The 24,536-nt window shown below is 33.8% G+C and overlaps 1 pseudogene; it reads left to right on the forward strand.

The window, feature by feature from the left end:
* Positions 1 to 21,621, forward strand: part of LOC104851356 — a 41,806-nt pseudogene extending 20,185 nt beyond the window's left edge.
* Positions 21,622 to 24,536: the final 2,915 nt, after the last annotated feature.

Below are 24,536 nucleotides of genomic sequence, written 5' to 3' on the forward strand. Positions count from 1 at the left end.
TAATAATAATAATCTAATTAATCAAAGAATCTATCTAGCCAATTAAAGCAGAAATATTAAAATGTAAATGTATACTCAATGCAAAATGACTATTAATAAAATTTACCAAATTTTTTCTAATTTTAAAATAAATTTTATTTTGTATATTTAAGCTATACAGCATAATCTTATATACATAGTAATGTAAAGTGAATTAATATATCCATCTTCTCAAAATTGCTCATTTTTTGTTTTGTGACGCCTAAAGTCTACTTTTATAAAAAATCCCAAGTATGATATATTATAAAATATAGATTTTATGTTGTACATCAGATATTTTTAGACTTGCATACCCTACCTCATGTTACTTTCTATCTTTTGAACAATATTTTCTTAACTTTCTATCTTGAACAATATTTTCTTTTTTCTTTCTTTCTTTTTTTGTAATACTGGGGATCAAACTCAGGTCCTTGCAGTCGCAAGGCAGGCCACCGAACCACTGAGCTAAATCCCCGGCCCTGAACACTATCTTCTTATATCTCCCTCCACTTCACCTCTGGTAATCACTGATTTATATTATTTTGTCTGTGGTTTACCTTTTTCTCTAAGCTGTACATGTAAGCAAGGACTCATATTATTTTTCTCTGATGACCTATTTCACTCTAGCTTAATGTCTCAGGATCATTCATGTATGACAAAATCTTCTTTATTTTAAGGTTGAATAATGCTCGTGTGTGAGTGTGTGTGTGCACCTAGTATGTTTTTCCATATTTTGATAATTGTGAATGATATTGACATGATCATAATAGTGCAGGTATCTTTATGGAATGCAGATTTCCTTTCTTTTTTTTTCAGCTTTAATTGTGTTTATTGGTAGATTTCCTTTCTTTGAATACATAATACTACTGGGAGATTGCTGCATCTCATGGCATCTCTATTCTTATTTCTTTAAGAAATCAGGAGGATCACTGTGAGTTCGAGACCAGCCTGGGCTACATAGTGAGTTCCAGGTCAGTCTCAACTACATAGTGAGACCCTCAAAACCCCCTCCCCCAAAAAAAGAAAAAGAAAAAAGAAATTCTTCACTATTTTTCATAATGGCTACCACAATCTACATTGCCAGCAATGATGCTGAAGGATTCTGTTTACCAGCTCAACAACACTAGTTATTTATTATCCTTTTGATAGTAGCCATCATAAGAAGAATGATGTTATGTAGCATAAAGGTTTTTAATTGCATTTCCCTGATGACTAGACACTGAGTCTCGTTTCAGACATGTGCTTACTGTTTTTCTATGTCTTTTTTGTAGAAATATCTAATCAAGTCTTTTGTCTGATTTTTGGCTGACAAATAATTTATTGATCATTAGTTATTTGAAGTCTTTATAAAGTTTTATAATGGTATTTAGCTTTTATTAAATATGTTCCAGGTATGGTGATGCAGGCCTCTAATCCCAGCATTTGGAAAGTTGAGGAAAGAGAATCACAGTAGGTTCTAAACCAGCCTGGTGCACATAGTGAGTTCAAGGCCAGTCTGAACTACAGAGTGAGACCCTGTCTCAAATTCCAAATATATATCTATTATACACATGAAATGTATTTTTCATAGTTCATAGATCGTCTTATTTCATTGACATTGAACTTACTAATGATTCTTTGATATTACATCAAAACCTCAGTTAACAAGAGAGAAAACAGATAAAGGAAAATATATTAAGTTAAAAAGCTTTTGCACAGCAAACAAAACAGATTTTTGTATGTCGACTTTGTGTCCTAAGACATTAATTCATTTATTATTTCCATCAAATATTAATAAAATCTTTGACAATCATGTTATTGTTACTGTTCTGGTTCTTTGCATAGATCAAATAATGTACCTAAAGTTAAGCTTGAAACACTTAAAAACAAATGGTCTGATTCATTTAGACCCTATGTTTTAATAAAACAGTCATTATTTTCAAAGAAAAAAAATTTACATCATTAAATGTTTTAAATTACTAAACAGAATTTTGCAACTGGTCTTTAAAATTGCCTGACTCTACCTTCTTGAGGTAAATATTCTTTTGAAATATATGTGAAAGATAATTGTCCAAAAGCCATTTCTGTGGAAGAGCTTACATTTGTGTGAGGATCCATTCTGTATTTCAAATCACTCAAACTTACAGACTGAACTGAACTGAGCATCTTTTGGCAAATCTACCCGACCTTAGATAATCTCTACTTGTTGTAAATAACATTAAAACTCAGGGATATCCCTGTATTTGATTACTTATCTTTACTTCTCCTGGGAAAAGTTGCATATGAAATTCTGATGAGCTAGAATTTATAATCAGCCAAGCTTAAAGGTCATGACACAATCAGATCAACTGAAAAATAACTGAAAAGTCCAAGCAATAAATAAAAGTTTGCATAAAAAAGAAAGGTCAAAGCTCTTTGAAAGTAAGCTCCAATAAGGTATTTTTATTTACTGTCCATGTGAATAGGGTCTATGATAACGGGGGAAGTTTAATAAAGAGTATGATAATGAGGATGATTTAAATGTCAAATGAGCATAGTCTCTCAGAAAACATTAACATTTTAATGTGATAGGAGAAAGCCAATGTTTTACAGTCTTTAGTGTATACCTAAATGTAATATAATAATCTGTAAAAACCAGTGCTATAATTCTAATAATTATTCAGTTAATTAAAAAATACTAAGTATGTAAATGAAAGAACAGTCTGCCAATAAATATGTATTCTCATAGTCATGCAAGACAGTCATTGGCAACAATTTCCCAGTGTCTGTGAATGTCTCAGTAAAGATGCTGTGGAATAAGTGTCCCCTGAAGCCTACCCCTTCTTCCTATGAGCTATTGTGAGAAACAATTGGCTTTCTTTTGAAAAATCATCTTTAATGCTGGTAAAGACAGTTGAATTAGTGGAAGATCACAAGACTACACACACACACACACACACACACACACACATCTATATGTACCAGGACACAGAAAAATCGGATATACCACTACCAGAAGAAGCTAAATTTCAATAGCATTTGAATTTAGGAGTCAAGCTTAATCTTGGTGTATTATTTCCTGTGTTATAAAAGTTATTTTATAACAGAGAAATTAAAATATATTTCTTAGGTGCTATCTTGACCCAGTTTTTAGATTATTGCTTAACTCTGTTAATTTTCCTTTTCAGGTAATACGTAAGTCCATACCCCTAAAATTTCTTTTACCAGGTTCTAACTCTTGTGTGTAACTGGGCATAAATAAACATATTAAAAGGCAGAAGAGGGTATAAGAGGATTTTGACATCTGTAGAGGCACATGTGGGTTTTTTTCTTACTCAGCTCTCTCTCCTCTGTTGAGTAACATGATACAGCTTTACACCATTTCACTCTGAAGATGTTCTCTCTTTGCGTATTAAGATCAGAGAATCAGAGTTTAGAGAGTGTGAGAGATACCATTACCGACATCATTTGAATTCAGATAAAAAACACCCTGAAAGTACATACATACCTCATTTTTAAAAATCTGCATATATTGCTTAAATTAACTATTGTTTTAAATAGCTACACATGAATAGAGTCTCTTTGGGTACTTATTTTTAAAAGTCTTAAATATTTAGTAATTAATTTGTTAAATTAAGGTGGACTATTAGAGAAGACTAAACTATGAAAAAGTGAACAGAGAAAGAAGTCATTTTGGGCAGGCTGAGAAGATGGTGATCCTTGAGATGCAGATCCACAAAGGCTAAAGCAGAAACTGTTGTTGTTGTTGTTGTAACTTGGAATCCTACTTAGTTTGTATCACTGGGAATCGCATTAGAACAATTCTTTTGACTTTCAGACAGATCACAAAATGAATGCTCAGCTTAATTTGAAACTATTTCTGTAGTAGCAGAACGTAGGAAAGAGTTGGCAGATTAAAAGTTTCCAGCATTCAATACTCACACTGGAAACTTGGAAGAATTAAAAAGCTGAACTCTCCCGAATGAAAAACAAAGCAAAGCAAAAACAAAACAAAACAAACGCTTGAGAGAAATCACAAAAGATGAATTTGGGATATGAAAAACCTTTGATCTCCCCGGCTGGCAGTAAAATGATTATAACTTTTTTTGTTTCAATTTGCATTTCTTATTAGTGCATGTTTGCAGTCCATAACGATTACATTCCTCCTCGGAAGTTGGTGAATGTTCATAATCATCTTCTCCCTTCTTCCTTCCTGCTCCCTCCATTTCTCAGTCACCATTTGCAAAACGATTTATTTCCCTACTTTCTATTACCTACCTTTTATTTTGCTATTTATTTATATGTTGGTTTTTCATACATGAAAAGCTATGCAATATTTAAGCTTGGGCATCTTATTTATTTCTCTTACCATTATGATCTTACAGCATAACTATTTTCCTACAAATGGTTTAAGTTCTTTCTTCTTTATGGCAGAGTAAAACTCCATTGTATATAAGTACCACAAAATCTTTATCCATTCGTCTGTTGATGTACATATGGGTCACTTTCAAGATTAAGGGTAATGTGAGTTGTGTATCATTTTAATATGATGTCTTTGACTTTTTCAGGAAGATGCATAGAAGGGGAATAACTATGTTAAATGAAATTTCTACTTCTTGTGTTTTTAGGAATCACCATACTGATTCCCACAATGGTTCTATAGTTTACATATCCATCAGCAATACAGAAGGGTTTCTTTTTTCCTTCAGCCCAGCTAGGATTTGTTTTTATCTGTTTTGTTTTTGTTTTTGTTTTTTAATGGGAGCCACTCTTTCTGGAATAAGATGAAATCTCAGCACTGTTTTATTTTCATTTCTCTAATGACCAGAGATGTGTAACATATTTTCATGTATTTATTGCCCATTTGTACTTCTTCTGAGAAGGGTCTATTCATTTCAGTTACCCATTTGTAATGTTGTGCCCAGATCACGATATCCCAAAGACGCCCAAGGAGTCGACTCCGATGCAATCACACAAGGGGTTTATTGCAAACTCGAGCCTGGACTCTCAGACCTCACCGATGCAGCGGTTTCATACCGAGAGCCCCGAACCCGGTTTCAAACAGGCTTTTTATCCGCAAAGAAGCAGAACTAGGGGCTTTCTAGACGGGTCAGTGCCCGATTGCTTAGCTTTTTGAAAATGCAAGCAGGGAACAGAGGTCTGCTGACTTGAGTTGGTGGTCAGCAGTCACGTACTCGGCAATCACACATTGATAATTGACAGATACCTATTGGATGGTTCAAAGGCCACCAAGACATTCAGGATGAGCAAACAGTCTGACAATTAACTTGGGGTCTCTGTGTCTAGAACCACTAACTTACACATTAATCAGGTTCTGGACTTCAAACAGCACAGGATTGCCTTACATTCCTAAACCAGGGTTAGAACAAAGGTCAGGGCTATGGCTACAATGGGAGGGGGTTTTTCCAGCAACTGGGTGGTGGCCTGATCACAGAACGGAGTGACTTTTTCAAAATGGAGTCAGTTTGAGCTCTACAGTAACAACAGCTTTCATGGAAAAACTGATAATGATTCTAGTAACAGATTACAGGTCTCTGTTCTCAGATAGTATTGGAGATCGTGCTAAGGAGGAGAGCAAACTGGAACGCATTGCGCTAAAACTTAGGGAGGAGACGGAGCACTGGATCTTATTTTTGAGACACAGAATTTTCCAAGGTGAATTTTGGGGAAAAAGTAAGGAAAGACAAAAACAAGCTCATGAGTCAATAAGATATTTGCTCTACCCATCAGGCCATGAAAATAGCCTGCTCCAAATTTATCTATAGCCAGTACAATCCTTCAGAATAATTTTAACAATGGTATGTCCACAAGATTAAAGAGCTATATCGCATCCCATGCATATATATCCATTTCCATAGGCAAGTGAAGTAATGACCGAGTCGTGCGTATTGAACACATTTACACAGACACAGCAACGTGAAAAATGTATACTAATCAGTTTCCTGAGAATGTCCTTCCTCACCCCAACCTCAAGTTCTACAACCTGAAGGACCTTAGATGAATAAGAGGAGAAAGTATAACTGAGGTAAGAGTTGATGCAAGCCTCGGAGCGGAGGGAGAAGTCTAGAAACCCTGCTGGGGCTGATAGGAATAACCATCGCTTCTGCTTTCAGCAAAGAGAGCAAGAGTGACCGCTTTAATTTTAAAGTGGCAACGAAAATTCACCAGAAGTGTGTTGGGAAGACAGCATTCCAAAGGCAACTGTGGTTGCTCACTCATCTCTCCGTGAGTCACATACACCTGCCGAGGACCTGGAGTTGCCTGGCGTCCTGAGTGAGAACGGGGAAACACAGAGAAGAAGGCTTGGCTTCAGGATGTTGCCACAACCCAAATACTCCTGAGATAAGGAATCAGCAAGAAGCGGGGGCAACTGAATATTCAAAGAGATTCATTATCAAATTAGTCTTTATATATGATCATCTGCTTTGTTTACATATCAAGTCCAATATACATGATGTAAAATCAGAAAAAATACTAAACTAAGTATTTATAAATAACCGCAATTTTATTTATCCTTCAGTCTCTTTCTTCCATCTGAATTATAGGTTTTTATTACTCCTGTGTTTTCACATTTGACTTTTCTCCTTCTAAAATAGTCTACATAGTATTGAAAGGAATGACCTTTGAAAATAGATTAGATTTTGGAAATATTTCTGAATTACCACTGGCTGGCTTTGTGATCTATACTGTACTTGAAGCCCTTTAATTCCCTACACTTCAATTGGATTATTTATAAGATGAGGAAAAATTACTAAACACTCCTGCTTTAGGGTGACTCTACAAAAGTATTGATTATAAACAGATACAGTTGTACCTCAGTTGATGAACTTAATTTGTTCTACAATTTTGGAAAAGATGGCTTCGTTTGTGTTTGTGTGGCCTGGTGGGATTTGTCACCCATGCAGAGTTTGCAAACAGAAACAAAATTCTGCCAAATCCTTCTGTTTACTAACCAAATTGTTTGCAAGCAAAAGCAATGGTAAACCGAAGTACCACTGTAATTGGATATAAAACTCATCGTATCAATGGGATACAATGATAAAATTATGTGGCATGTTTGAAATTATTTTAGGCTATTATGGAATAATTACTTATTTTTAGTGAGACTTTTATCATCTATATTATAACAACAAAAGTAATGCTCCTAAGAAATCAGAGTGAGACAGCTACTAAAAGCACCCATTTTAACATATATCATAAATAATGAAAAACAAATTAATTGTTAAATGACACATTTTTAAAATGGCCATGTTGAATGCTTGTTAAAATCTGTACAGTAGTAGTGAAAATAATGAGTATAGGAAAAGCATAAATAACAGTGCCAATGAAAATATTAACTAAATATAATTATAAAATTTTAATTTTCAACAAGAAGGTCTTGAGCTTCCTTTTCAAATGTAAAATCTTTCAGTTTGGAATATGTAACATTTTAATCACTTGTATTTCAACTGTCCTTAAAATAGAGAAGAGGCTTATGGAAGCACATTGAATGTCAAATTCAAAATAATGAATTTCCTTTTTTTCTTGAAAAACATTTTCCAGCCACATGGGCTGCCTGGAAATGTATTCAGAATTTCAAACATACACAAAACCAGTACCTATCATGTAGAAGAAAGACTTGAAAAAGTATAAATCTTGCTTTCAAATACATACAGAAGAAATGTCTTACTTGATCCTAAAAATGAATCAGAAAAATCTGATCAAGATATTTTCTTGTGTTCAGATGAACATGTAGCAAGTAAGTTTATAATGTAAATCTAAAATATATATTTATGGAATTTCCTAAATGATCACTGTACATATTTTGAAAACCAAAATTAAGTCCCTACAGATAATCAACTCATTATTGGATGAATTACCAACAAAATGAATCCTCGAATTCAAGGCATTCTTTAAATAGGATTTCTGAAATATATCTTTTCTTTTCATTTTGGAAATTAGGAGAGATTTTAAACTTTCAAAATAATGGTGGCATAGTGTACAAATTTAAGAAAAATATTCATAGAATATAGAGAAAGGCATATGTATTCAACTATTGAAAATTTAACTGCTTAGCATGAAAAATGGTGGGGTTTAAGTTTTAGAGACATCGTTTCCATTTGCAATAAACATTGAACTTTGGTTGTTGCAACTGTATCAAATCATTAATTGTATTCACCTGAAGTAAATTTATTTACTGTCCAAATAAAGTATGACAAACTATCATCTGAATGTATCATTAACTTTCCCTCTCCCAATATTTAATACACACTATTTAGTGTAGTATCATAATATATCTCAATTTGCATCTGATGATACTCATTGTATAAAATATAAATAATAGAAATGTAGTATTGTCATAAACATAAGGAAATTAAAATAAAATTCATCATGATTGCTTATTTAACTGCTGCTGTGTTGGCTGAGGGAAACATTGTGAATGTTTAAAAATATTTAGTACAGTAAAAGACACATTACCATTAACCCCCTCAGAATACTCCCTGTCACTTTGAACACACTTATCCCAGCTCCTTATCTCTTTCTAAAGCAGTTCTCTAAGTCCTCTCCCGTGAGTGTCTTTAGTTATACTCTCGTGGCAGTCTTCATATTATGGATAATTCTGCCCATTTCCTTTTCATGGTCATTTTGACTTTGAAGAGAAAGCAGATGTCACAGGATGAAGAGCCCCTCACTAAGGTGCAGGAGAGCACAGCATTATTTTTTAATTTGGCAGAAATTACAATAGTTCAAAAAGTTCCTCATTTGGCTACTGTTATATCGCCTCCTCAAGAAAAATCTTGAGGGCTCACTGATGCCGCTGCCTGCCTCGCGAGTGCAAGGTCCCAAGTTTGATTCCTGGTACCAAAAAAAGAGAAAAAAAAAAAAATCTGGAACAGTTTCCTGAGAAGGCCTTGCCATGCATTTTAATGATTTTTCAAAATGCTTAAAACTGCATTTCGATGGTTTAGGCATTATCCATCATTTAAGTATGAGGGATTATAAATTTCATCTTTAAGTTTGATATTGCAGAAAAAATAAAAGTAAAATGGAAATAGCTAATCCCTAAACTTATGTGGATTTGCACTATAATACAACGGCACCACATTGCTAGTTTTTAGTTTTAGGAGTCTTTGGTAGTGGTCTTATCAAAACTATGTTTATCTATAGTAATTAAATATTCATGGAGAGTTATATTTCACGGAGAAACTTTAAGACTCATGTTTCAATTATAATTTGGGCTGGCGATTTACCTCAGTGGTGTCACTGCCTTCCTCACAAGCATGAGGTCCTGAGTTTGATTCCCGGTACCCCCCCAAAAAAAGTTTTCAATTATAATTTGGTACAACTGAAAATATATTCATATGTTTCAAGACATCACTAGTGGATCATTTCATTTTTTTTCAGCTTTAATTGAGTTTATTGGTACATCTTAGGGTTACAGTACAGTTACGTTCATCATTGGGATCTTGCCCTTTACATGACAGGTCTTGGTTCTCATTTTTTCCCCTTGTTCCTGCCCTCCCTTCACCGCCTCCTCCCCTCCCCATCATTTCATTTGTTTTGTGCATGCCTTATTTTATAATTATTTAATGAAGTGTAATAATATTTCTTTTTTTATATATACTGGGGATCAAACTCAGGTCCTTGCTCTTGCAAGGCAGGCAGCAGAACCACTGAGCTAAATCCCCAGCCCAATATTTCCAATAGAAGATTTTAGTGATTTCATTTTCAGATATGGCCATACGTTTCTAATAGTTCAGCAGTTCCAAATGGGAGCCCCTGACCTTTTCATCACTGATTACTTTGTTCAGACTCATTCAGTACTCACTCTTGCCAAACAGTGTAAATACAAAATTTAAGGGAACGTTTATGCAATTGTTAAATTGTTAAACTTAGGGTTTAATCATGTGGTGAATTAATTTGCTTATAAACTGATCTTGAAGAAGCTCATATTGTGTTGTAAATGAGTAGTAATAGTGTCTCTGTCTCACATAATGAAATGGAACCTGAAGAAAGTACCCAATTTATTCACTGAATAAAGTATATATGTGACCGGAACTGGCTAGATGATAGTCTTGCCTTCTTAGCAACATTCCAGAAATAAAAAAGTAAATCTTTACATAGAAGTTAATTTCTCCCCAATAAAATATAAAATTTTACTTTCATCCAAATAATAGTCAGCTTTACATGGGCCAATTTATATTTGTTTTTAGGATGCCTATCTGAAGCGAAAAATACCTTGAAAATGAAAAGAACAATAATTATTTTCTTGCTTTTCTTCACTCATTTTGACTTCATAAATGTGTCACTATCTCATATTGAATTTTCTTGTTGTTTTTTTAATTCTTCCTTTTCCCTGCACTACTTTGTTTTTTCATTGTTTCTTTGTTGGTACCAGGGATCCAACTCCTGTCTTTGTGCTTGCGAGGTCAGTGCTGGAACACTGAGCTAATCCCCGGGCCCACCCGTGTTATTGTGTTAACCTAGGACCTCTTCCAGGCCAGGCAGTGTTCTGCCATTGAGTTACTCACCTGATCTCAGTGATCACAAATCCTATGATTCCAGCTCTGAATCCAATCAACAGTCCTTAAAGTCAATTCAGGTTTTGTTTCTTTTCACAAGACAATTTTTATAACTTCTCCTTTTCTAGATTTTACATTTTCAAATCTGTTAGCCACTCCTGTGTATCAAACTACCACAAAACTGAGTGGTTTAAAACAAGTCTTTACTTAGTTATGAGTCTGCGTATCATTGGGCAGTTTTCTGGTCCCATGCAGTCAACTTAGAATTTTGGTTTTTCTTCATCCCTTTTCTTGTGATGATGTATCAACCAAGCTGTAAAAACTGGGATGGCTTTTTCTGCACATCTAACATGGTGCAGCTCTCCCTGGGCTTTATCTCATGATGACAGGTTGCCAAAATAAACATAGTAAGCCATCCGTGTTATGCAGTAATCAATCCTCCACTTGTGTTGTTTCACTAAAATTCTTTTGGCCATACTAAGTCACATGCCTAACACAGATAAAAACAGTGAGTCTTAAGGGAAGAGAAAATGCGTTGCCGTAGTCCTCAACAACTTTCTACATCATAATATTCATTGACTTCATCACAGATACTGTTAAAATTTTTAGCATCAAATACAAGAAGCTTTTATCTCTAGACACCAAATTGAGGCAAAGAATGCCTCCTGGTAGCCTTGGTACAGATCTACATCTATCTATCTATCTATCTATCTATCTATCTATCTATCTATCTATCTATCTACTTTGTCTCTCTGGGGTCATTTGTGTTCTCACGTTCTGCTTATTTTTCCAATCATACCTTATATTTATCTTTTTTCAAAATGACTAAATCTTTTGTTTTGAGCATTAAAGACCACTAAAGCTTTTCCACATAATCTCTAGATTTCTAATGATGTCTCCAGTAAAGAGGAACCTTATATTTATAGCTACGTATAAATAAATATCATATAAAATTAGACTCTTTTTAAACATTTACTTCAAATATAAAATCTACATTATCAAGAACTTAGGAAAAAGATGGTGATTTTTCTTTATCTCTTTTTCCTAGGTGACTGCCTTTGTTATTATACATTGGATATACTGCATCGTGATTAATCTTTTGTATGTTACAACCTTAAATAAGGGTACTCTTTCATTTATATAACCTTTCCTCTTATAATATGTAAATGCCACTCCTTCAAGGGGAAAACCACATTTATTTTGTTTATGATATAATGTATTTTGGGAAGAGAGGAAGAATTCTAACAGTAGGTTTTGAATTTAAAGTGACAATATTCTTCTTGTAAACTACACTATACATTAACTATTAACTGTCATCTTCTATTTGGTCAGTAATCCATTTTATTAGATCTCTAAAGTTATAAATAGGATTTTATTTTTATTTTTATAAATTTTAGTTTATAAAGTTTATATAACAGTGGAATTCAGACATTTGTGAAAAATCAAAGCATATTTGTTGAAAACTAAATATTCAAATGAAAGCTTTCACAAAGCTATTTATTTTACAATTATTAGTGTCTTATAGTTCAATTTCAGGATTGATGAAAACACTCAGCTCCAAATATTTAAATAAATGACAGTCTAGACATTTAGAACAAACTCTAGCTTTTGAGAAACTATTTTATTTAAACTTTGACCCTATTTATTCAGCTAGAAGAATGTAGTTCCTCAGATCAACAACGTGTGAATGAAAAAAGTCTAATGTCTTTCAGCTGAATAAACTTGCCAGTTTGCAAACTGGCATAAAGATTGACAAAACACCTCATACTTCAGAAAATTCTTTCATTTTCTCCATTGCAGTCTTTGTTTCCACTCCTACCCTTACGTTTGTTGTGCAACAGTTTTCTTATGATGCATTGTAGTATTTGTTTTATATTTTTATGGTTAATTACAAGTCAGAATAAGCAATGATACATGCCCCAACCCTCTATTATTAAGATTTCTGTAGGAAAACAGTAGATTATCATTGATATAATCAAACATATATAGCAAAATATTTGCTTCTTAGTTCTGATTTTCAGTGAAAAGGCAACACAACAGATACGAATAACCTGTGCTCTTGCCATTATAATTAAAAAATCTAATGAGCCATTGTTGGTGAGAATGTAAATGAGTCAATACATTATGGAGATCAGTATGCAGATTCCTTAAAAATCTTGAAGTAAAAATTTCACTTGCTTCAGCTCTTCCCTTGCTAAGTACCTTCTAGAAAGTGTTAAAGGCATCATATTCCAGACACAACAGATAAATAACCTGTGCTCTTGCCATTATAATTAAAAAATCTAATGAGCCATTGTTGGTGAGAATGTAAATGAGTCAATACATTATGGAGATCAGTATGCAGATTCCTTAAAAATCTTGAAGTAAAAATTTCACACGTGAAGAAAATGTGGTGTTTTCACATAATTGTCATAAAGAAAAATAGATGAGTCATTTGTAGAAAAGTAGATGTATCTTGAAACCTTAAGACAAGTGGAAGAATTAGACACACAGTTTAAACATCCTATTATTTCTCTCATATGGGAAACCAGAATGATAAACACAGAGCAAAATACAAGACAGACCATTGGAAGTAGGGGGACAGATCTTTCTTAAATGGGAAGGATTTCAAAACTGGAGGGAGGGTGCAGAAAGGGAAGGAGAGGGGATGAAAACAGAGATGAAGATATGTTACATATGTGTACCAACTCCCCACATGGAAAGTAGACTTGGGGTATTGCAAACCGATCCCAAAACTAAGGGTAAAAGGGATTGGAAAATCCACAAATCACCCAGTAAGATAAAGTTACGTTAAAAATAGACATAGGAAGCAATAAGAAAGATGGATGTCACAGAGGTTGCTCATCTACAGAGGTGGGCTTTCACGTGATTCATAAAGCAACTGCTAGTTTTCTGCCAGCAAGTCTGAGGGAGAAAAATCAATCAACCAAACAAATGCAAAATCCCAGAGTATTTCTGATGATCCAGCTCTCTGTTTGCCTCCCAGTTGTTATTAACTGTATGATTGAGTAATTCAATTCTCTTCCTCTCTGCTTTATTCTGAAATAAATTTTTCCCTATTTGATTTAAATTTACTTTGAATAATAAGAGATCTTCAAGTAAAACTAAAAAGCATCCATTTTAGTTTTCCAAGCTACGTATGGTCAATTTGAAATCTTACACTGTACACTAAAACCAGAAGCCAAATGTACTTTTTTATCTGGAATGTTTTTTGTAGAAAAGAAATATGGATATATGAAATATTTAAAGTTTTGTAAGTTCTTGGGCAGAATAAAAAATAATCTAAGCATGATTATAATAATGGGTTTATAACAAATAACATAAAAATTGAAACCAAATTTCATAACAAAATCATCCAAATAACAGTAATTAATACAGTTTATTAATATGTATCTTTAGAGATCATAATGTATAACTAAGATGTTCCAATAAACTTAATAAAGACAGTAGTTACTGGAGACAAAAAAAGAGTTTTGTCTACAAAGAAGAAACAGATAATAACACAAAACTTTATTTTCAATTATTTTCTTACAGTTGGTCAAAGAACTCTAAGTGAAATACCTCAAATATTTCTCCCAATCTAACAAACTAAGCGTAATCTCTATTTTAGACTTAAGGAAATGAATCACATGGAACAACACATAGTTCAAAGTTCAAGAAGTTACTCAGAAAGTAAACTGCTATTTCACTTCAGGTCTTCTTGTCTTAACAAGGTTGAATGCAGTTTCTTCATTTTACCATGATAGATACTTCTGGGATTTTCTCTAAATATAAAACATAAAAATATATCAAAAGTATTTTAAAATATGACAAACAAATATTTTGTTTTAGCATAAAGGAAAAAGATATATTAAAAATAGAAATATTTGCTGCTATATCACTTGAAAATATTTTAATATTCTCCCTGATATACATGAAGTAGACATAAAAATGGTGGTATATATATATATATATATGCATCAAAAAGAACAAGATAAAATATGCAGAGGTTGCAATAAGCTCCTACGTTTTATATACATTTCTTGATGTGAAGCAATTTTATGATTTCACTCTACAATCATGTGTTGAGGGTGTGTGTGTGTGTGTGTGTGTGTGTGATTACATGCTTGGATGCATAGTAGTACATAAAATCTGGAGAACTTTTGTTCTACTTTACTGGAAAAAGATTTGATCTCCTAGATTCTATCCTTGCCTCCCTCGCATTTCTCTCACTTTTGCTCTCCTTCCCTCTCATCTGTTCTCTCAGTATTTCCGATGCTTAACATATTCTGGATTTCCTCAATTTGTTCTGCGGCTCTCTGTGACATACTCCTAGATGAATCCCCCAAATTATTCCTCTGTTGAACTGAGAATTTCATTTTCTTTTTGTGTGTCACTTTGTTCATATTTTATAACAAATATTTTTTTATGTTTACTGTTTCCAAATTACCTTTTATTTTCATATTATCTTTACATGATATATAATGTATATGCTAAATAGAGTTAGCGATTTTATCAGACGTAAATACAAATCAATAATAATTTTGTACAGTGAAATTTTTATTTAAATTTTATTTGTCAGTTAACAAAAGTATAAACAATGAATAGGAAACACATAATCTGTGTTTGTGATAATTAGGTTACAGCCTCTTTACAATTCTCATCTATTGTTGTTTTGAAGAAAATAGTGTTAGTCAGTTGTCTTCATGTTTGTTTTTATATATTATTTTTGTTTGTTTTAATATTGTTATGATAAAGCAATCATTGTAGGGCTATAATGTGCTCATCCATGAAACTTAAATTTCATAAAATCATTAACTCATTTTCTCTGATGTGCTAACAATTGAATCAAATATCTTAGGTGAAGCAATCTATTTGATTAAACAGTATGAAGAATTCTAGGTCTTTATAATGTAGCAAAGAAATTATACTTTAAATTGCTTTAAGATATATCATCTACAAGTAAGTGAGGTATGTATCAAAAATAAAAACTATCAGTTCTTTAAAATATACTAAATATTATTAAGCTATGGAATTTAAACTCAAGATAAATATTCAGCATGAACTGCATTCAAATCATAAAATAAGCATTTAGCATTTATCTTATCAGCAGCAGAGTAGTTGGCTAGCAAACACTTCAGCATTATGTCCAAAATCAGCTGGCAAGAGCATGACATTGTCTGTTAAGTACATTTTTAGTGACTTTTTATGCCTACACAAGTCAAGCATTGCTTTTAAAAAACAATCTAATTTTTTTTACTTCCAGAAATTTGAGTAATTTATGGAAAGTTAAAAAAAAGACTGCATTTAAAAAAATCCTAGTTCCTTTATTATATTTGATTTTGTCTGTCACATTAATGTACCACCACTCTCACCATTAGCACCATCACCAATAAAGCCAGAAATGCAAGTTTTTACTTCAGTCTTTATAGTTTAAAGCATTTATATTATAGATTAAGGAGCTGCTAACTATCTATGAAATAGTTCTAATAAATTGTATTACTATTCATTGTAAGGGTTTCACTAGATCCAAGTTATAATGTGTTGAACAAAACTTGGAATTCTTACAGTTATAAAACAGTAAATTTCATAGATCAAAAACCATTCTATATATGATTATTAGTTGGGCATCATCACTGTAATAGGTGCAGTTGAGTTTCTTATAAAGCTCACCAAAAACACACATGTTATTTCAGGAGTGCGAGTGAGGTGGGTTCTTAATGTTAAAGAGGTTTATAATGAGTGAAAATACCCAATCGAGAAGAAAAGCATACACCAAAATCACTCTTTGCCTCTTGTGCTATGTTTACATGGCAGAAGTCAAAGAGAATGGAAAGTTTGAAAGACGGTTACCACCTATGCCACAGTTTGAAGGACAGTATGTTTGATTGGGGCAAATTTGACCAGGCAGATGTTCCTGTCATATGTTATTTATTCAAGTAAAGCAACAGGCAATATAAATTAGGGGAGGCCCGCCCTTGTATAAGTATCCTGTAGCTGCGGTAACAAATTACCACAAACTTGGGGTTTAAAGACTACCAGATTTCATTTTCTCATAGTTGTGGAAGCCAAATATTTAATATTAGTTTCACTATTCTGAAATCATGAGGTTGTTAGGACCTTGCTTCTTTTACAGACTCTTAGAAAGAATTTGTTCCTTTTCTTTTTTTTTTTTTTTAATTTAAATTGAATTTGTTGGTACATTCTAGGAAGACAGTACAGTTACATTCATTACTGGGATCTTGTACCTTTACATGCCGGGTCTTGGTTCTCATTTTCCCCTTGTCCCCACCCTTCCAACATCCCCTCCTCCCCTCCCCATCTTCAAACACTTTAATTCCATTTTTACATTTTCTCATATTTTTTTCCCTTTTCCTTTATTCCCCTTTTCCTCTGCTTCTCACTGTCCCTACACCTTTGGTCCTTTTCTTCCTATTTCATGTTGCTAATTGTTAGGATCTTGAGTACTATTTTAGTTTTTCGCACCAGAGAAACTGTTCGGTATTTGCATATGTGTGACTTATTTATTTCACTTAGGAGTATGTCCTCAAAATGAACCCATTTACCTATGAATGAATCTACTTTCTCATTCTTTATGGCTGAGTAATATTCCATTTTATAGAAAAGCCACATTTTCTTTATCCAGTTTCCAACTGATGGGCAGATGTTCTTTTTCTCTTCCAGTTTGTAATATTGCCAGCATTTTTTGGTTTATGACCATTCTACTCCATTGTCTTCATCTATGGTCATTTTGCCTCCTCCTAAGAATGTTCTAGTGCCCTATTTTTAGAAGAATACATGTGACTAACTTTAAGACTCATGTAGATAATCCAAGATAAAATTTATCTCAAAAGATTGAATTTAATTTTATCTGTAAATTATGATTGGGATATAACATTACATGGACAGGTTCCAGGGTTTACAGCAGGGAAATGTCTTGGTGAGGAGCATTCATTAGACTATTGCAGTCTTCTCTCTGGCCCTGAAGATTCAAATCTACATGTACACAAAAGACATTCAATCCACTTCTCAGTACCCAACAGCATCTGTCCTTCGGATAATTTTATAGTATATCAGAGAATTTAGAGATCATAATTTTCTCTTAATCAAACATCCTCAATTTTATAATCCTAATCATTTTAATAATTTCAGTGACATGTGGGATTTTCGAGGTATAATCTCCCTAGGTACAGCATTTATTTTTCTCTGTGGACTTCAAAACTAGAAAATAAATTGTCCGTTTCCAAAACATAAAGGTGGACCAGGCACAAGATAAAACTATAACCATATCCATTCATATAGCTAGAAATTGGGAGGAAGAAAGAAGTGATTAAAACTAATTAAAGATTCCATCAAAGACAGTTCTATTAAATTGTAAGGCCTAAGCATAATTCTTCTTGGAAATGATGTTCTATTGCCTGCACCCGTCAATACAAGCATTGTGTAGAGAAAGCAGAGTCCAGAGAAAAAGAAATTGGTTTGATTTGGAAAATATATTCAGAAAAATAAAATTCCGATGAAACCTTAAAAATACCACTAAAAAGTACAGTGGAGACTCCTCTTGTCTTATGAGAGAAAACACAAAAATGAAGCACATAAGAGGTTGAACATCCTTCACATCCAGATTTCTCCTGATCCTTTTCAGTGACTTGTATGTGAGCAAACGAGCTGCTATTTGTCACCTCTTTGGTTGACGTGCTTGTAAATGTAGTGCACATGGAAGAGTAAATTCTGTAAGCATGTTTAAAATTACAAGTGAAACGTTTGGCTATCAAGGAAGGTTTACTATGAAATGTCACAATCATCTTACCCTTGTACTGAAACTTGAGTGAGATTCCATTGCACCCTCTGCCTGGATAGGGGAGTCCTGTGTTTTCTTCTCCCACCTCGCAGAATTTAGACTGAGCAAAATTCCTGGTAAGTCAGCTTAGCAAAAAACCCACATGCTTGTTATGCGACCACTGCCTGATATCCTGCTGAATTGCACTTACCAAGATTTCGGTTGAGTTGGGCTAACAAGAGTCTCCCTTCCACCTGATGGTTCTTCTTGATAATCTTGAGTTAGCTAAATCCCATGTGCTGCGTGATTATCAGTCCCCACTGTCTGCTGTAGTCAGAAATAAATAGATCCCGTCTCTCTCTTCTACTGCAAGACCCCATTGTTATGGTGAGTACCCCTACCTCCGTTGCATCGCTTCAGTGAAGTTAGCCTTGCTATGTCTTTTAACATTTTGCTATGAATATTTTTTTAAAAGTAATAATTTTCTAATATCACGTCTTCCTTGAAAATTCATCACCATTTGTCATTAAAAAAAAAATCTTGCCTTTCTGGTTAAAATACTTTCATGTATAAATGCTTTTTAAAGTGACAAACAGAGTCTTTTTGCAAGGAAAGCTACCAAACAATGTGTCAACATCTGTTTTTCCTGTAACCTTGCATACGCAAGACTGCCTGGTTAATGAATTGCAAAACCGCGTTCAACTGCCCCACTGGACACTGGGAGCAGTGAAGCGGCCTTGTCATACTTCACCGCCTTTAGACTCGGCCACACATCAGATTCCTTCGAGATAAACAGCAAACCATCCAATGATATTTTCTTTTCTTTTCTTTTAACTTGGCAAACCTTATTTATAAACCATTTGGTGCTGCACCCTACACTTTTTATAAACGGAAAGAAATGTTTTCAAAACAAAATAATTCTGGTAGGTACAAAATAGGCAATCTCTAACTTATTACTTGCTTTTCACTGTTTGCTATTTATTTATTTATCTATTTATTTTATTATCTAATTATACCAAGCGGTATATTTTGTTTAGCATGTACTGTTTATTAGAGCCTGCACTAAACGTTTGATTCCCCAAATCATTCAGAGAAAAGCACACAAGCTTATGTAGTCTTACATGGCACAGATTTCATAAGGAAATCACAGACCAAATATTTAGAGTTAGAGGTAAACAATTGCATACCGAATCAGAAAAGATAGTGAATTATGATGTGTGCTGATACACAGGGCTTTGTCACAGGCAGATAATTTGGTTGGAAAGTAGTTAGAATGTAACAGATAATTGCACATGGTTTCTTTGTACATAGATTTTTCTTCATTGTCAACTCCCCTTCCTCAGTGGTAGAAAGAATACTTTCCTTCTTGGATAAGAAAGACAACTTCCACCTTTGACCTACTTTGTTGTCTCCCGCCCCCCCATTAAATTTACTGGTACATTTAGAGCAAACAATACAGTTACACTTATCATTAGGATCTTGTACCTTTATATGACTTTGTTCTTATTTTTCCCCATTCCCCTGCCCTCCCTTCACCCCCTCCACTCCTCCCTATTTGCAAAGACTTTGTTTCCATTTTTCCTTTTTTCTTAGTTTTTCTTTTCCCTATTTCCTTTCTCTTCCCTTTCCCACTTCCCCTTTAGCCATTTTCTTCCTATTTCACACTATCGATTATGACATTTTGCTGCTTTTTGAAGTGCCTTTAATTTAAATAGTCAATATGCCACAGGAGAACATTGGGGTGGCGTGTTCTTATCTCCTTAATAATATTTCAGTACTTACAACATTGTTCTCTTTTCCAGGTAAAGAAATTAGAGCTGAGAAAATTATTTAGAAGCCTTATTATTGTTAGTGACAGCCCCTGCTGGCTGGGAAATATAAAATCATTCCAATCCAGGTAAAAATTAGAGCTGAGAAAAAAATTTAGAAGCCTTATTATTGTTAGTGACAGCCCCTGCTGGCTGGGAGATATAAAATCATTCCATTATAATCCATGCTTTTGGTAACCATAGATAAATATGAAAACAGTTGTTGTCTACCCATAATTTAATCTCCACTTTTTAAATCTATGCAAAGTATTAAATTGAGCTAAAATTAACTTGAAGAGTGAGCAAAAAGTCCTCTCTTAGATCCACAATATATATGATTTTTTAGAAAGTTTTATTGTACAATAGTGTTACTAAATGGATCCTTGAGGATATGATCAACAGTAGCCCCAGTGACTCATCTTGTTTATTTTTTACTAACTGGATCATGACAACAGCATGGATAGGAAGCTGAATTAAAAAAAAAAAAAATCCTCACCCTGAATAGACTGGCCTGGATCATTTTGATAGTGAAATAGACAACATCTTGATTGGGTAACTTCCCTCGGTCTAAATGTCATGGGCTCCAAGCTGCCATGTACAAACATTGTTATTCTTTGCAGTCCTAATTATGTATATTTCTAGAACAAAGGACTCTGCTTGATTAAGATTGAGCTCTTCCTTTTGGGCTTTTCAAATGTGATCCAAAAGGAAATGACACGCTGCGTTACACAAATGAGAAAAAATGGATGCCCAACATCCATTTATATGTTGTCCTGTTTTGGGTGAATCTGGGACACATACATTGTTAGTAACGCATGGTTATCAAGGAGATCAGGTCCCAATTTGATCTCCAAGTCAAAGCACAAGTTGAAATCCTTTTTGCCTCTCCACGTCTCTGAGATAGTTACCGTGAACCCTTATTAGATTTCCTTAGGTTGCTATTCAAATATAGTATAACCCTGAACCAGGGCAAAAGCTTATGGGTATAGTTAATAATGTGTTTTCTAGCCACATCGGCTGTCTAGTACATGGAGGTTTTAATGCCTCCATTCCTAAGCCCGAGCAAATGTCAGCTGAGCACACCGTGGAGGCAAACGTGGGTGATGAACAAGAATTTGAAATATTTCATCTACACTGAGATGCTGCTGGAGTATTCTGCATTCGAGGAAAACTAAACATTACTAGTGTATAAATCCAAGTTCTTTGAAATTTCTGAAGAAGTAGCAGAAACTGTCACAGAGGAAGCTGTTGAAAAAATTCCAAAGAAGAAAAACAAAAAGAAGAAAGCCCCAGAAAAAGATTACATAGATGTCAGTGTCACAGAGCTAGCAGAGTTAGTAGATATGACTTCAAAGGAAAAGGAAGACCTGCAGATTAGTAATAATGTGAATGGCCTAGGGGAAGAAGGGCCAGAGAAGAAGAACAAAGGAAGAAGGACCAGGAGTATCGGGATCAGGACCCTGTTTCTCAAGGCAGTGACTGCAGTGGTTACCAAAGTGACCATAAAAAGAAAAAAGAAAAGAAAAGAAAACAAAGACTGAAGAGACTGAACTAATCCCTGTTCTGGAATGTTTACCTAAGAAGAAAAAAAGTAATTTTCTTTAGGACATTTTAAGTATGATAACATTTGTCAAGATTTGCAAAGAAAAGATAAATGTTTTGAATGATAAAAAGAATCACCCGTTCTCAGGGTTTGGGAATTTTTTGGGGGGTTTGTAAATGTATGCCATCCATGAAAGTATCCAACTTGATGGTTTTATGTAAAAGACAGATACCAAAAAAGGAAACAGGGCCGGGGATTTAGCTCGGCGGTTCGGTGGCCTGTCTTGCAAGCGCAAGAACCCGAGTTCAATCCCCAGTACCAAAAAAAAAAGAGGAAACGTATCAGTTTCATAAATACAGATATTTGAATTATCAACATTTTAAAACAAATAATATAGAACCTTGGTTAGTGAGCATAAGTCATTCTGGAAGCATGCTCATGATCTAAAGCACTTGTATATCTAAGTGTATCTTCCCCCAAACAGATAATGGAAACTCAACCCAAAAGCATTCATATACAAATAATTACAATAGTCTAATAAAATACAAAGTAAGAAAGAAAATACAAAATATAAAGACAAATAAACAAATTAACCTGCACTTACCTTTGAGAACCTTAGTGATTGGTGTGAGGAAGACCAGAGAGGTAATTGTGTAGGAAGACTTCCACTATCCCTAATGGAATCTCTGCTCTTTACGGGTTCAGTGGAATCTTTTTCCCTCCATGCATCTTTACCAAGAAACCTGTCTAATAACACTTACCTTTTTGTCCTTTTGAAGATTTCACAGTAACGTGACATAAAATTGTTGTTAAACAAATTCATTGCTCAGGCTTCTACAGCCTTTTTCAGATGGTGCTTTTCTTCAAAATTTTGCAGCTTCCTATAGTTCACTCACCTGCCTAATCTGGTTTGAAGCGAGGGATTCCTCTGCCTTTTTCTTTCCTCCTCCTCCGCAGACTGGAGCTCCTGTACGACGTCTTGCTGTTCAGAGATGATCATCCACAATCCTGCAAGTAGAAAGAGAAGAGCATTGGCTCAGTCCTGATCATGTGGCATTTGGTGTCAGGCTCTACTCTTTGCAAGACGTTGGTCATTTATCAAGTTAAAATTTCTTGCAAATATTTGCTTGTGTGAGGAACAAGTTACTCATAATTCAAGGATTTACTTTATTTAGTATGCTAGAAAAATTCAGAAAAGTTTTTATTTATGCAAAATATTTATCTTAATTATTATGATGATTAGTAATACATTTAAAAATAATATCTAAAATAAAATATCAAAATATGTATTTTTATTATATTATTTAATATTTGAACAATTACATTAATGATTTGAAAACTGAAACCCCATAGGGGCATTCTTTTTTTTGTACCACGGTTCAGACTCAGGCCCTTGTGCTTGTGAGGTAGGAGGCCGAACCACTGAGCCAAATTCTTGGCCCAGAGGAATTCTTGAGTAAGAATGAGATGAATAGTAGTAGCCTTTTAATAGTGCACTGGGTCTTTACTTGTTTATAAAAATAAAAAAAAATACAATATCATAAGCATCTCAACAAATAGTCATAGGTTTAAGATCAAGATAGCTCATTTCTGAAGTTTTTGCTTTCTTTAACTTCTATGTTGGGAATCCACTGGCAACAAATCAAATTGGAGCCCTGCCAGCTGGATTATCATCCGGTCTTCAGAACTGTAGTTTATCTTCCAAGAAGTCAGCAGTCACCACCAAACATAGTAGTTACCTCCCAGAAGTAGTTTATCTTTAGAAATATCCTGTTTTGTTCAAATTTGCTATTATCAAAATAATAGACTTTTAAAAATCTTTTGAATGTATGTGGTTATGAAGTAGCACAAGGGCCATACTGAAAATTTAGAAAAGCTATGTATGTATGAAACAAATTTTTATGATCTGTTATCATGACAATTAACATTTATTGTTGGGCATCTGCTAATGCATATTTGAATAAAAATTTCTGTAAAGGAATTCACATGAGATTATACATTTTTAAAATAATAATAATCATTTGACTGCAAAGACAGCCTTATCTCTTACAAACATAATGTAAAATATGAGAAATCAGGGAGCATTCCAACTTTCACCATTCAAATTTGAGTATGTATCTGGCTATTTTTAGGAAGAAAGGACTATCTAAATCCAAATAAGTACTTATAAGTGAAAAAATGAGCCAAAATAATGGAAAAACTGTAAGAAATTGAAAGCAGTCACTATGTAGTCGGTAAAACTCAGAGCTGAGTTTCCCAGTCCCGTCCCATCTATTTATTCCTCCCCGAATCTTCAAGGCTAAATTGTTTGGCTTCTCTATGTCTCAATTTCTCTACTATAAAATTTGATTTAAAAAGGAGTATCTGAATAAAGGGATTTTAAAAGGTTTATTAGTTAACATATGTCAATAAATGTTAGCTATTATTATTATTAATAGTAGTAGTTTCCGATGTTATAAAATGACTTATATATTCAAAAAATTTTAAAAGGTCAGAATTTTTGTCTACAATTCCAATTTGAATGCTTGAAAATAGAAAGAATAAATCATTAGAAAAAGGCAAACAAGCCAAAGACATTTGTTAACCATTACAGAGTTTTATTTTTACATTTATTTTGTTTAAAATTTTCAAATTCAAGGCAGAAAGGCTGTTGTATTTCTACATAGTACGGCATGCTTCATCATGTTTTATGTCAAATTGCAAATTCGAAGTGTTTAATATTGTGTGGCCATGCTGGGCAGAGGCAAGAGGATTACAAGTTTGCATCCCTCCTGGGCAACTTGATTAGACGCTGTCTCAAAACAATAAAAAAAATTTACTGAGCTGGCAATGTAGCTCAGTGCAGAGATTGAATATTTACTCTCCAAAACTTCACAAAGTAAATACATTTAAATAAATGTGTCACTGATATTATTTGGTTGTAAAAC

This window comes from Fukomys damarensis, unplaced genomic scaffold, assembly GCF_012274545.1.
Source record: "Fukomys damarensis isolate Sample0158 unplaced genomic scaffold, DMR_v1.0_HiC HiC_scaffold_11, whole genome shotgun sequence".
Taxonomy (NCBI): domain Eukaryota; kingdom Metazoa; phylum Chordata; class Mammalia; order Rodentia; family Bathyergidae; genus Fukomys; species Fukomys damarensis.